General features: G+C 36.3%; 1 pseudogene; it reads left to right on the forward strand.

Annotated features, from left to right (window-relative positions):
* The first annotated feature begins 8801 nt into the window (after positions 1-8801).
* Positions 8802-13650, forward strand: LOC138149795 (ornithine decarboxylase-like; annotated as a pseudogene).
* Positions 13651-13987: the final 337 nt, after the last annotated feature.

Consider the following 13987-nt stretch of genomic DNA (forward strand, 5'->3'; position numbering starts at 1 on the left):
TATATATATATATATATATATATATATATATATATATATATATATATGAGGGTATATCTGCATATATATGTGGATATATGTGAATGTGTGTATATTTGTTTACAAGTATACATAGATGGAGGGCGCAGGACCAATTTAATAGGAACAGATGATATTTAAAAGGTGAAATTAAGAGGTGAGAGAGGAATATAATGAGAGGAGATCGTAGAGACAGAATGAAGTAAACTGTCTCATATAGAAGAGGCAAGGGAAAATGTTTACAATGGAAGGGAAGAAAAGGAAGGCAAAAGGGAATGGGTCAACCTTATTTTCATTGAATTTGGCTTGGGGAGGGAATGAAATACACTCTAAATAGGGCCTCTCGCCCTACAGGAGATTATGGGGGAAGGGGATGAGAAGGGCGATAATGGAAGAGAGGGCTGGCTGGCGGGGAAGGAAGATGGAAGCACCCACTTTTGAAAAGAGACAGGATCAAAGTAGAGAATACAACAAGTGGGAGCTGGGATAGGAGGGAGGTAAATGTCATCAGTCTTTTACAATATATCTACTATGTTATTGTTTTGCATTAGCTACACATGTACAACCTATACTGAACTGCTTATCTTCCCAGTAAGAGTGGGTGACAAGCGAGGAAGGGAATGAATCTGGAATTCAAAGTTTTAAAGTCAAATGTTTAAATATATTATATATATATATATAATTATTATTAATACTATTTTACATATAATTGGGAAATAAGGTATACCTAGGTAACCCAAATGAAATCAAGTCCCCAAGTTCAGATGAACTATATCCTAGGATCCTGAAAGTCCTGGTAGATGTGATTACTGAGCCACCACTAGTAAGGAAAAGATCATGGAAAATAGCAAAACAAGATGGAAATGGACAAATGGCTTAATTTCACAAAGAGAAAGAAAACAGTCATAAAACTTTAGAAGGTGAGCTTGACTTCAATTTCTGGAAAATTTCTAGAACAGTTAAAGAGATGAGGCCAAGTTGGCTTCATCAGAACAAATTATTCGTGAATAACCTAATTTCTTTTTTTGGTAACATTACTAGATAACTAAAATTTTGTGAATAAAATTCATAGATTTTAGCAACATATTGATAAAATACCTCATGATAATCTTATATGAATGGGGAAGATATATTTATTTTCGAATAATTCAATTAGACAGATTCAGAATTGGGTGAATGTCATGAGTGATTAAATAATTTTTAAGGTTTCATTGTCAACTTGGCAAGAGATCTCCAGGGGAATACCTATGGACCTTTGAATACTTTGCACACTTTAAATGTTTTTATCAATGGCTTGGGAAAAAGAGTAGGATTTATGCTCATCATATTTGCAGATGTCACAATGCAAGGATTGATAGCTAAAATATTATATCACTGAACTGGGATCCAACAAGTTAATAGCTGACTAATAAGATGAAATACAAATGAATATAAAGTCTTTAATTTGGATATTTAAAAATTAACTTCAAATTTTAAAGGTGAAAGAGGAATGGATAGACATCAGCTATTCTAAAAAAAATCTGAGGGCTAAGTGGACTATAAACTAAATGTGGGTGAACAGTGTGATATGCTAGTAAAAATGCTAATATAATCTTGAACTATATTAAGAAGGGCATAATTTCTAAAAATAGTTAGCCAATGGACTAATTTACTCTGTCCTCATAACACAAATGACATGTTATGCTTAGTCCTGGATACTGTGGTTTAAGATGGACCTTGATAAGTTAGAGAATGTGCAGAAAAAGAAAACCAGAAGAGACTTGAGTCCATGTTATATGAAGGTCCATATATCAAAATGGAGAATCCTTTCCTGTATGGACTGAAACATGTATGTATGTATGTATATGTATGTGCATTGCATACATGCATATGTGTTACATTCAAATGCATGCGAGACAACAAAGTGACCCTATTCTTCATTTTTAAAGATTGCCTGTCATTAGCACATTTTGAAACATAAATTAGGAAGTGAAATATACAAATTAAGGAAGAAAACATTCAAGATGAGAGAAAATTGATGTTAAAATAAGGAGTTTTTCTAACTAAATTAGAATTTTGATTTGCTCAATACACTATTGACCCAACCCAAATTCTTAAATAAATACAGCAAAATTCAAATTTTCTTTCTAATATTGACTTACATTAAGCTACCACTGCCCAGCTGTTCTAAAATTTGAATTCTAGTGACCTGTCATATGAATTGGAATATACTTGGAATATAATATTGAAATTAAGTGATTACCACTAAAATCTGCAAAATTTTGAGTACCATTCAAAAATATTTGCATTCTATTTACAAATCAAAATTTAAATAGAATTAATGATTCTTCCATATCCAGCCACAGGACATGGAAGAATAGCATCATAAAATTTGAACTAACTCCATGCAAATCAAGGCAGGATGAGAAAACCTGCTCAAATATCATTAAAACACCCATCATGGTCATATTCCATGGCTATGAGGCAGAGTGAAAAACTTTCATTTATAGTTTCATTTTTCAATCTCTTAGCTGAGATAGAAATGATTTCCTACTGTAAATTGCTTTCCAGAAGCAAAAATGGATAGCTTTTCAGCTAAACAAGCCTACATTCCTACCTGAAGATTTGCTTTTAGAAACTCTCCCCCTCCTTCACTTTAGAGATTAAAGCATCCTATTCAGCACTCAGTGGATTTAAATTATGCAGTGCCTATGAATGTGAAAATAAATTCATTGTAAACAATCACTTAGATTTAATACATTTTGCCAATGTTTGGAAGATTATTCCAACACTTCATCACATGACTAGTTTGGGAGCAGCAACAAGATAACATTCTTTCTGAGTTCTGAATATGTTAAGGCTTGCATGTTCTTATTGAAATTTAGTACTAATTAACATTGACAAATTACTGGAAAAATGACTTAGGAACATGACAGCATGCTGTCTTTGCCAGTTCAAATTCCTGTAATTTTTGACTCCTGTAAAGATTGGATGCATGTGGGAAAGCCTAAAATGATAAGAGTAATACAAATAAGAAAGGGATTCTCTTCTCTAATTGTTATATTTGAGATGTAAAATGAATGAATCATCAGAGAAACCATCAAAGAATCTTTATACAATCAAACCTCCAGTACTGAAAGGAATCTTAAAATTACTTCACTCAATTCCCCCACTTTAATAATAAGTAAAATTCATTTCAGGGAAATTAAGTAACTTGATCAAGGTCAAGTAGGTATTAAGTAGCAAGGTTAGAACTTTAACTTATGTCAACTCAAAGTTTGGTGCTTATTCTTTATTAATTTAGTAGAGGCCAGTTAAACATACCAAATCAAAGAGGATGACAATTCAATTCAACAAAATTTTGTCAAATAGCTTCTATGGACAAAAAACTGGGCTCAGCATGAAAAATCTTTTGAAACACATTAGTGCCAGGAAGTGTACTGGAAGGAAATATGCCTAGTTAAAAATTCTCAAGGACAGCAAGGTAATGCAGCTGATAGACTACTGGAGCTAGAATCAGGGACTTATCTTCTTGAGTTTGAATCTGACCTCAGACATTAACATGTTGTGTGACCCTGAGCAAATCAATCAACCTGTTTTCTCAGTTTCTTAATTTGTAAGATGGAGAAATAAATGGGAAACCACTCTTATATTTTTGTCAGGAAAACCCCAAATGTGTTCATGAAGAATCAGTCATAACTCAAAAAGGGTTAGAAAAAAATTCCCAACTGATAGTTTCACAAATGGCTTTTTAGAAAAGCTAAAGTATATCTAAACTTTAGGGTTGATCTGGAAGGAAGAATATGCTATGCTGTCTGTTGGATTCACTGATTAAAAATACAATAAAGGGTTTGTTAGATAAAGGACTGGTCTACACAAATATAGGAATTTTAGCATTGTGCTACAAATACTGTGCTAGGTAGCACAGTGAATAGAGCACCAGCCCTGGCATCAGGAGGAGCTGAGTTCAAATGCAGACTCAGATACCTAACAATTATTAGTAGTGTGACTTTGGGCAAGTCACAACCCCAATTTACCTGCCTTCTCACTCCAAAAAGCAAAAAAAAAAAAAGGATTCTTTAAAATCCTCTATTTCATTGAATGACCACATTTTCCTCAGTTTTGCTGGGTAGGTGTTTCTTGGTTTTAGTCTTAGTTCCTTTGAACTCCAGATTATCATATTAAAAGCCCTTCAATCCCTTAACATAGAAGTTGCTAGGTCTTGTATAATACTGATTGTGTTTCCATAATACTCAAATTATTTCTTCCTGGCTGCTTGCAATATTGTCTCCTTGACCTGGGAACTCTAGATTTTGGCTATAAAATTCCTAGGAGTTTCTTTTTGGGATCTTTTTCAAGAGGTGATTAATGAATTCTTTCAATTTCTATTTTGCCCTCTGGTTCTAGAATATCAGGGCAACTTTGCTTTATAATTTCTTGAAAGATGGTGTCTAGGCTCATTTTTTTTATCATGTCTTTCAATTAGTCCAATAATTTTTAAATTATCTCTCCTGGATCTATTTTCCAGATCAGTGGTTTTTCCAATGAGACATTTCACATTGTCTTCTGTTGTTTCATTTGTTTGGATCTATTGTATAGTGTCTTTATTTCCCACAAAGTCATTGGCTTCCAATTGCTGCAATCTAATTTTAAAGGGATTATTTTCTTCAGTGAGTTTTTAAAATTCCTTTTTACATCTGAAAAATTTGGCTTTTTCAAGCATTCTTCACCTCATTGGCTTTTGGGGCTTCTTTTACCACTTGGGTTATTCTATTTTTAAGGTGTTATTTTCTTTGGTATTTTTCTGGGTCTCCTTTAGCAGGATGTTGACATGCTTTTCATGATTTTCTTGCATCATTCTTATTTTCCTTCCCAATTTTTCCTCAATTTCTCATACTTGATTTTGAAAATCTTTCTTGAGCTCCTCCATGGGCTATAAACAATTCATATTTTTCTTGGAAGCTTTTTACACAGGATTTCTGACATTTTTGTCTTCTTCCTATTCCATGCTTTTATCCTTTTTGTCCCCAAAAGGATTATATGGTCTGTTTGTGCTTCCTCTCCTTGTTCATATTGCCAGCCAATTATTTCACTTTTGAGCTCTTTGGCATGGTAGAGCTCTGCTTCCAGAATGAGAGATCTGTGTCCCAAATAGCTGGAGTTTTCATAACTGCCAGAGATATTAGGAGGGCTCCCTCTCTATATCCCCCACAAGCTCTGGCACACTGGCATTCCTCACCCCATGACCACCACCCAAGATTGTGATCCAGATCCAAGAACGTTAAATCAAGAATGATTATACTCTGAATGGTTGCTTGATTCCCCTACTTTCTGCAGGCCAGGAGCTCTGGAAACAGTCATGTGGCAGCAACTACAGCTACCACACCTCTGCCACTTTTCACCTGGGGGCAAGGACCAGACCATGCTCTTCTTTACATAGTTCCAACAGACTTCCACACTGACCATTTACTTCCTCTTTGGTGTTTATGGGTTGAGAAATCAGGAAACCACCAGAACTGCTGGTGATTAGTCTCTTGAATTCTGCTTGAGATGCCACTGGTCAAGGCCACCCTGGGGCTGGAACTGCAAGTTTCATGAGGGAATGACATTTCCTGTCAGCCTGCCAGGCTGCCTTAAGCAGGAGATTTGTTTCTCTCCATCACTTTGTGGGTTCTGTAGCTCTAAAATTTGTTTAGTCATTTTTTTACATGTATTCGGGGTGGTGGAAACTGAAGCTACATCAAGGTCCTGTTTCTACTCTGCCATCTTGGTTCCACCCTCCCCCTTTGCTTTTGTTTTAATACTCCCAGAAATGCAATATAAATTTGAACTAGTTTCAAAAGACATTTCTGAATACACAGCATAAATCAGCATGTTTATCTACTATGGAAATTTGTTTTTGCCATATTTCAAAATTTATTTATCAAAAACATGATTCTGGAACAATATTTTATATAACAACATCTATTTATTGCATAGCACTGAGAATGAATGATTTTAGACTGTCATGTAGTTAAATAAGACCTAAAGTGATTCTACAGAATATTTAAATTTAGAGGATATTTTAGTTTTTCATTGCTGTGATATTTGCTTTTTATAAAACTTTATCATCATCATCACTGTCAATATTTTAAAACTAAAGATGCTAATATATATTTTCATAATATGAGGAATAACACCTTGGTTGAACTTTATTTTCTTAAGCAAAGTGATATACTTGAAGTTCAAAAGTCTTGAATTCAAGCCCAGCCTGAAATACCTGTGACATTTGATAAGTCACTTACCCTCTCTGCCTTACTTTCTCATTTATAAAATGAAAATAATAAGAGTAAGTACCTCACATGGTTATTGTAACTATCAGAGATATGATTTTTGTGAAGTGCTTAGAACCATTTCTGGAATACATTGGATGCTGTTTAAATGCTTATTTTCTTGCCAAAAAAAAAAAACTGAAATAATATCAGTACAATGCTGAGCAAACTTTAAAATATTGTGAGGCCACATGGCAAAGAAAAGGCAGGGACTTGCTTGAGCTCTCCCTGACCCCACCATAATAATTTAAAATAACACCTTTAAAAACTTATGGAGGGGCAGCCAGGTGGTGCAGTGAGTGATAGCGCCGGACCCAGGGTCGGGAGACCTGGGATTGGTTCTGGCCTCAGATACTTGGCACCCACACAAAAATAACTGGCTGTGTAACCTTGAGCAAGTTACTTAACCCCAATTGCTTTTAAAAAAAAATTAGGGAGTAGCAGAGCACACAAAAGGATGTGGTGAAACAATTTTCTAGCCCAGGAAAACTTAGTTCAGTAGGAAACATCTGTTGACCTAGGGTGAGAGTGGACCACAGTAAAACATAGCAAAGCTGAGGTTTTGTCTTAGGCAACCAGCTGTATACTTTTGGTGAAAATGAATCAGTGATAGCAGTGTCAGTTTCTGGACCTATAGGCCCACAGATGGTAAGACAACTGGTCAAAAGTAAATTCCAGATGTCCCTTTCTGATGCCAGTGGCAAGATTCTGTTACATTGCTCATACTTTGATTTGAATTTCAGTACTGGGTCTCAGTCCCAGATTGAGGAGGAGTACTAGCCCATCAGAACTTGCAGCTGGCAGCATGAACTCTGGTCACAATTTCAGCACAGAAAATAGTATTTGTGGTCACTCACAGACTAGATCACAGGCCAAGAAATTAACAAACACACCTCTCCCTAGCTGATACCATCCTGAAAGAACCAAAAATTCATAGGTCCCCAAAATTATCTCTGAAAAGAGCTATAAAAAACCTGAATCTTAGGACAGTGCCCTCTAAACTCTGGGAGAATCCCACTTTAACATAGAGTTAAAAGGTGAGAAATAGGCTGAAAAATTAATAAACAACAGAAAGAGATCCTAACTATATTAAATTAATACGGTGATGGGTGTATCATCAAGGCAATATTCATTGTACTGATGGAGTATATGAATATGCCAGCATAGTTCTGAATAGCAAAATATAATCTCCATATATAAGACAGAAGCAAAACATTTATTCAAACACCAGAAAACCAAAACCCAACACCAGAAAATCAAATTCATCATAGCAACAAAGAAATCTATACAGAATAATACTGCCGAGAGCAATGCCATCCCAAAGCCTTCGCACAAACACTCACAAATCCTGATCCTTTCCTGAATCTTCTCTCCTCCCTCCATTCTAACTAGTCTGGCTCCCAGCTTCTTCTGGGCTGTACTCCACCCACTCAGCAAAGTCCCCCACACACAGGTTCCATGTGATTACATTCAGCCTATTAAGGGGTAGGGAAGTTCTTCAAATTACCATTATCATTACAATGTGTAATATCAAAACACAAACTGAAAGAAGAAAACAAAGTCAAAAATTCTATATCCAAAGCATCAAAGAAAAGTCTCCCAGGTCATGGGAGACTCAAAAAGGACTTTAAAATCTAGTAAGAGAAGTAGAGGAAATGTTGATATGAGAAATATGAGTGTTCCAAGAAAATCATGAAAAAAGTATCAACAGTTTCATAAAAGAGACCAAAAAAAAAAATGCTGAAGAAAGTACCACCTTAAAACCAGAATTGAGCAAATAGTGAAAGAAGCACAAAAATCCAATGAAGAAAAAAATTGTTTTAAATAGTAGTAGTATTTTCAAATTTATTGAAGAGAAAAACTCCTTAAAAAGTAGAACTGTCCAAATGGAGGAAACAGTACAAAATGCACTAAAGAAAAGAATTTTAAAAGTAGAATTAGGGATTTTGTTTGGTCAAACCCCTTCAACCTCGACTTCTAGTAGTTGTTCTTTCCTCAGCAATTTTGCTACCTTGAACCTGCAGCTCAACATGGCTCCATGAAAGGAAGCAGCTCAATAAGGGTGGAGATTGAAGGAAAGACATTATCGCCATTGAATCCTATTTATTTTGAGTATCTTCATGGGATTTGTCCATTCCATCCATGCCATTTTGGGGGTGGGGAGGAGGCAAGGCAATTGTGATTAAGTGACTTTCCCAAGGTCACAGAAATAGTAAGTGTCAAACATCTGAGGCCACATTTGAACTCAGGCCTCATGACTTCAAGCCTGGTGCTCTATTCATTGAACCCCCAAGCTGCTCCACATCTATGCCATTTAAAGTAACTTCCCATGCAAAACAGCTGCACAGAAGGCACAAGTGTAGCCTTCCATTTAACAGGACTTTGTCTTCCTTTTCCTCAAGAAATATCTTCGGTGTAAAGCTAGAAATAGCATGTCTTCAAATTCATATCTTAATTTTCCATTTTGTTGCACTTTAGAGGAACAGTGATAAAATGAGCAGCATTAGCAATAATGAATTTAACTTTAATTTCTTTGATGAAGCTTTAACTGCTAAGGATATTCTGGATCAGAAAATTAATGAAGTTTCTTCTGATGATGATAGAGCTGTCTTCTATTTTTACGATGTTGGTAACAACCTAAAGAAATGTTTTGGAAGATTCAAAGCTCTTACTTGAGTTTTGTTTTTGCTTTTATGTTTTGTTATGTTTTCATGCTGTTACATGTAATGTCAGCAGAGCTATAGTGAAGACACTTCCTGATACAGGAACAGGATTTGATTGTGCTAACAAGATTGAAATACAATTAGTACAGTCTTGTGATGCCTCCACACAGAGAAATCTATGCAACTCCACGCGAACAAGTGTCACAAATTAAGTACCCTGCCAACAGTGGACTTTTGAAAGTGAACTAGAGTTAATGAAAGTTGTCAGAGTTCATTCAAAGCCAAAACTGGTTTGAGGATTGTCACTGGTAACTCCAAAGTTGTCTGTCATCTAAATGTTAAATCTGCTGTCACTATTAAAACAAATAGGCTACTCCTTGAACTGGTTAAGGTACTGAATATTGATGTTATCAAAGTCAGTTTCCATGTGGGAAGTGGTTGTAGTGATCCAAAAACGTTCCTCTAAGCAGTTTCTGATAGCCAATGTGGCTGACATTGAGATGGAGTTTGGTTTCAACATTTATCTTCTTGATTTTCATGGCAGATTTCCTGGTTCAGAAGATGTAAAGCTTAAGTTTGGAGAGAACTCAAATGTAATTAATCCAGCATTGGACAAGTTTTGTTTTTGTTTTTGTTTTCATTTTGTTTTTTGGTTTTGGTTTTTCCCCATCTGATGCTTCAGTGAGAAAAGTAGCTGAAGTAAGCAAATACTGTGTTGCACTAGCATTCATTCTTTAAGTTAACATCATTGCCAAGTACACACACACACACACACACACACACACACACATTGTGTGTGTGTGTGTTTGTAAAAGGTGTAGACAGGTTCTGATGATGAAGATGAAGCAAATAAACCTTTATGTACTATGTAAATGATGGAATACATGGATCATTGAATTGCATCCTGTTTGATTAGGTACAAGTTAAGCCTAATTTATAAGGACCCAAACCAAATGAGGAATATTCCTCTTCTACCATATGGGGACCAACATGTGATGGCCTTGATCAAATTGTTGAATGATGTGATTTACCAGAAATGCAAGGGGTCTCCCACAGTGAATGCTGTTTAAAAATAGGAGCACTTGTCCTGTTCTGCTTCTACTTTCTTTTTTTTTTTTCATTTTTATATTTTAATTATTTTATTTATTTTTAGTTTTCATTGTTCATTTCCACAAGATTTTGAGTTCCAAATTTTCTCCCCACCTCTCCACTCCCCTCCACTCCAAGATGTCATGCATTCTGATTAATGCTCCTCCAAGTCTGCCCTCCCTTCTATCACATTCCCCTGCTTTATCCTATTCCCCCTTATTTTCTTGTAGGGCAAGATAGATTTCCATACCCATTGACTGTATATCTTATTTTCCAGTTGCATGTAAAAACAATTTTTTTAACATTTGTTTTTAAAACTTTGAGTTCCAAATTCTTTCTCTTCTTCCCTGCCTACACATCCTCATTAAGAAGGCAAGCAATTCAGTATAGGTTATATATGTGTAGTTATGCAAAATGCTTCCATGGTAAGACTATGTTTCACTAGATCCTATCCCGCCCCTCTACTTATTCTATTTTCTCCTTTGACTCTGTCCCTTTTCAAAAGTGTTGGCTTCTGATTATCCCCTCACCCAATCTACCCTCCCTTCTATTTCCCCCCACCTTATCTGCTTCCCCTTACTTTCCTGTAGGACAAGAAACCCAATTGAGTGTGTACCTTCCCTCCTTAAGCCAAATCCTATGAAAGTAAGGCTCACTCATTACCTCACACCTCCCCCTTTCATCCCCCATTGTGAAAACTTTTTTTGCATCTTTTATGTGAGATAATTTACCCCATTCATTCTCTCCCTTTCTCCTTCTCCCAATATATTCCTCTCTATCCCCTTAATTTTACTTTTAAATATCATGCCTTCATATTCAACTCACCCTGTGCCATCTATCTATCTTTCTATAGTTCCTCCAACTACCTTAATTTTGAGAAAGGTGTCATGAGTTACAAATGCCATCTTTCCACGTAGGAATGTAAACAATTCAACTTTAATAAGTACCTTATGATTTCTCTTCCCTGTTTACCTTTTCATACTTATCTTGATTCTTGTACTTCAAAGTGAAATTTTCTATTCATTTCTGGTCTTTTCATCAAGAATGCTTGAAAGTCCTCTATTTCATTAAATATTCACTTTTTCTCCTAGAGTTTTAAACTCAGTTTTCCTGGGTAGGTAAATGTTGGTTTTAATTCTGACTCCTTTGAACTCCTGAATACCATATTCCAAATCCTCCAATTCCTTAATGTAGAAGCTGCTAGATCTTGTGTTATCCTGATTGTATTTCCACAATACTCAAATTGCTTCTTTATAGCTGCTTGCAGTATTTTCTCCTTGATCTGGGAACTCTGGAATTTGGCTACAATAATCCTAGGAATTTTCCATTGACAATCCCTTTCAAGAGGTGATTGGTGGATTTTTTTTCAATTTCTATATTACCCTCTGGTTGGAGAATGTCACTGCAGTTTTCCCTAATAATTTCTTGAGAGATGATGTCTTGGCTCTTTTTTTTTAACATGGCTGTTAAGTGATCCAATAATTTTTTAAAAATTTATCTCTCGGGGTGGCCAGATAGCACAGTGAGTAAGAACACTGGCCCTAGTGTCAGGATGACCTGGGGATCGAATCCAGGTTCAGATACTTAGCACCCACCCAGAAACACCTGGCCATGTAACCTTGAGCAAGTTACTTAACCCCAATTGCTTTAAAAAAAAATATCTCTTCTGGATCTATTGTGGTTTTTCTAATGAGATACTTTACATTGTTTTCTATTCTTTCCTTTCTTTTGGTTCTGATTTAGAATTTCTTGATTTCTCATAAAGTCATTAGCTTCCATTTACTCCTTTCTAATTATTAAGGAATTATTTTCTTCAGTGAACTTTTGAACTTCTTTTCCCATCTGGCCAATTCTGCTTTATAAAGCATCTTTCTTCCCATTGGCTTTTCAAATCTCTTTTGCCATTTGAGTTAGTTTGTTTTTTTAAGGTATGATTTTCTTCAGTATATTTTGTATCTCCTTTAGCAAGCTGTTGACTTGGTTTTCGTGAGTTTTTCCTTTAATCTCATTCCTCTTCCCAATTTTTCCTCTACTACTCTCACTTCATTTTTAAAATCCTTTTTAAGCTCTTCCATAGCCTGTGACCAATTCATATTTTTCTTGAATGCTTTTGATATAGAAGCTTTGGCTTTGTTGTGTTCTTCTGGTTGTATGTTTTGATCTCCTTTGTCACCAAATATTCTATAGTCAGACTTTTTTTTATGCTGCTTGCCCATTTTCTCAACCAAATACTTGATTTTCTAGCTCTTTGTCAGGGTAACATTCTGCTTCCACTAGGTGTGGGGCTGAGAATGGGTGTACTGTCTGTAGCAGCAAGCACCCCAAGCGCATCCTCAGGGTTTGCAGCTACCACAGGTTCTTGGATCTGCTTTGTTAAAGGAAAGCAACTCAAAATGGGTTAACAAGCTTACTTTAATCAGGTCAGACATATATCATTTACCTTGTTCAGGAGAAAAGGTCAGCACCCTGAACCTCAAAGTATACAGGCATAATTATCAAGACAGAAACATCAAGTAGACAGATTTCCAAACTGTCCAACCATTACATCCATACCCAGTCAACATCTGGGTTTCCACATTCTGGGTTTTTCAAAGCCAGGGGACTCTCAACAACGGCTTCCCAGAATTCAGATCAAATCACAGAACATTTCTCAAAGTGAGTCCCAAAACAAAGCTACACATCAGGGCTTATATAGCCTTCTCCTGGCTCAGAGAATGTAACAACCTTATTGACCCACTGGCCAATCAAAAAGTATCTACTGAAAAACAAGCCTCCCTCCCCAGGCTTCTGGTGCACTTTAGCCTAGGGGCAGGGAAGATCTTTAAAATTTACATTCGCATTACACTGTCCCAGACCTTAAGGGTTCTGCATCAGCCACTTGATTCCTCACTGTCTGTAACCCAGAGCTGTGGAACTAGCAGCAGCTGCTGCTTCTGCTGTTGCTGCTGCTGCTGCTGCCACAAGCTCCAACTGCCCAGGGATGGGCACAGACCCCAGCCAGACCATGCTCCTCTTTCAGCCAGATCCCACAGAGCCTTACTCATGACCTTCTATATCATATTTGACATTTGTAGGTTTGGAAGCCTGGAAACCACCACAGCTGCAGTGATTCAGTCCCCTCAGACCTGCTCTAACCCTGCCTGTGCTGGCAAGGCCCATCCAGGCTAAGCTCTGCTCGCAGGACAGTGTGATACACACTTACTGTTGTTCTTCCAGGCTCTCTTGGTAGGAATTTTTGCTTCATTCTGTCATTTTTTGGATTTTGTAGATCTAGAATTTTTTTAGAGTCATTTTTACAGGTATTTGGAAGGGTTTGGAGGAGATCTCGAACAAGTCCATGCTCTTACTCCACCATCTTTCCTCTGCCTCCCCAATGAAGAAGTTGCTGCTTGTACTTTTGATGCATTACAGAGGCTCACAATCCTTTATATATTGTCTGTGGTAGCATGGAAATGCATGCAACAAATCAAGAACCTAGATTTTCCGGTAGAAGTAGAGGATTGGGAAGCAATTTGCCATTGTCTTGTGCTTGGGAAAGTGCAATGGAATATCATTCAATAACTTTTACTTCAGCTAGTATTAATGTATAAATACTGCTTTTAGCAATTAATTGCAAGTTTAACATGAGTTAGAGCATTTTGGGCATGCCATTAATTTAATTCCTGCTAGTTTTAAAAGATATTTTAATAATGCACTTGGCACAAATACAACAATATGGAAGACTATGAAATAGAATAACATGCATCTGTGTTCCTTTGAGAACTATTTGCGTATTTGTTTTATATGAACTTTTATTCACTTTTCAAATGTACTTCCCAAAATTGCCCCTCAGTTGTACATTTGTAGCTTTGTAGCTTGCACAATGACAGAGTGGGATTGGGTTATTTTGATCTGTATTTGGAAATTCTTATGGTCATGCAAAACTGA

This window comes from Petaurus breviceps, unplaced genomic scaffold, assembly GCF_028583685.1.
Source record: "Petaurus breviceps papuanus isolate PSGF00001 unplaced genomic scaffold, PetGlider_PUasm1.0 90849, whole genome shotgun sequence".
Lineage (NCBI taxonomy): Eukaryota > Metazoa > Chordata > Mammalia > Diprotodontia > Petauridae > Petaurus > Petaurus breviceps.